General features: G+C 58.2%; 1 protein-coding gene across 1 annotated transcript in view; it reads left to right on the forward strand.

Annotated features, from left to right (window-relative positions):
* The window catches only part of LOC104530845 (guanine nucleotide-binding protein G(t) subunit alpha-1-like), a gene marked incomplete at its 3' end in the record, with an annotated part of 3,457 nt that overhangs the window by 384 nt on the left and 1,538 nt on the right, over positions 1 to 1,535 (forward strand). The window lies entirely within an intron of this gene.

Consider the following 1,535-nt stretch of genomic DNA (forward strand, 5'->3'; position numbering starts at 1 on the left):
ACCCAGTGTTTCTCTGACACTTCCCGTCACCCCTCAACCCAACTGACCCACCCCAACAGTCCCCTCCAAACCCAACCAGCCTACTTAATATTCCCCTGTCCCCCAGCTGCACCCCCAAACCCAGCCAGTCCATCCCAACAGCCCCTCAATGTTTTCCTGAGTCCCCCAGCAACCCTAAAACCAACCAACCCACTCCAACAGCCCCCCTTTCCCAGGCAGCCCTAAACCAAACCCACCCACCTCAACAGCCCACCCAATGTTTCTCTGATGCTTCCAGCACCCCTAAACTCAACCAGCCCACCCCAAGAGTGCTCCTAACAGCCCCCTGCTCCCAGTCACCCTTAAATCCAATCAATTCACCCCAACAGCCAACCCAAAGTTTCCCCAACCCCCCTAAACCAAACCGGACCAGCCCAGCAGTCCACCCAACAGCCCCCTGCTCCTAAGCACCCATAAAACCAACCAGCAGACCTCCAAAGCCCACCCATTTCCCTTGTCCACCCAGCAACTCTAAACTCAACCAGCCCATCCCAACAGTCCCCCCAATGTTTTCTTGATCCCCAGCATCCTTAAACCCAACCAGTGAACCTCAAAAGCCCACCCAACATTTTCCTTTTCCCCTTGGCACCCCTAAAACCAACCAACCTACTCCAACAGCCCCCCATTCACAGGCAACCCTAAACCCAAGCCACCCACCTCAACAGACCACCCAATGTTTCCCAGATGCCTCCAGCACCCCTAAACCCAACCAGCCCACCCCAAGGGTGCTCCCAACTCCCAGCTCCTCCTGCTCCCAGTCACCCTTAAATCCAATCTATTCACCTCAACAGCTCACCCAAAATTTCCCCAACCCCCCTAAACCAAACTGGACCAGCCCAACAGTCCACTCAACGGCCCTCTGCTCCTAAGCACCCAAAAGCCCACCCAACGTTTCCCTTGCCCCCCCTCCAGCAACTCTAAACTCAACCAGCTCACCTCAACGGCTCCCCAGCATTTTATTGACCCCCCAGTACCCTTAAACCCAACCAGCCCACCCCAACAGCCCCCCATTCCCAGGCTCCCCTAAACCAGCTCATCTCAACAGCTTGCCCAACAGCTCCCCACCCCTACCAGGCACCCCAAACCCAACAACCCATCTGAACAGCCCACCCAAAGAGCCCCCACCCTCCCGGTATCCCTCAAACCCAACCAGCCCCCCAACATCCCCCTACTCCCAAGCTCCTGACCCCAACCAACCCATCTCAAGAGCCTTCACCAACACCACCTACTATCACCCCATCCTCCCAGGCACCCCCATGCAGCCCCCACCACCACCCCTGTGTCTGTCCCTGCAGCCCCCCAGCACTGTGGGTCCCTCCCAGTTCCTCCCAGCTGCCCCAGTGGTGCCCAAGGACTAGGGTGCACTGGATGTGGTGGGACTATTGGTGCCATCACTACCCTCCTGGCCCAGCCCAGGGCATGTCCTCCTGCACTGCAACACGCTTGGGGCATCGGGTGGTGGGTGGCAGGGTTGCGATGCCACCATGTCCCCTACC

The sequence above is a fragment of the Antrostomus carolinensis genome, unplaced genomic scaffold, assembly GCF_000700745.2.
Source record: "Antrostomus carolinensis isolate BGI_N321 unplaced genomic scaffold, ASM70074v2 scaffold36339, whole genome shotgun sequence".
NCBI classification, from domain to species: Eukaryota; Metazoa; Chordata; class Aves; order Caprimulgiformes; family Caprimulgidae; genus Antrostomus; species Antrostomus carolinensis.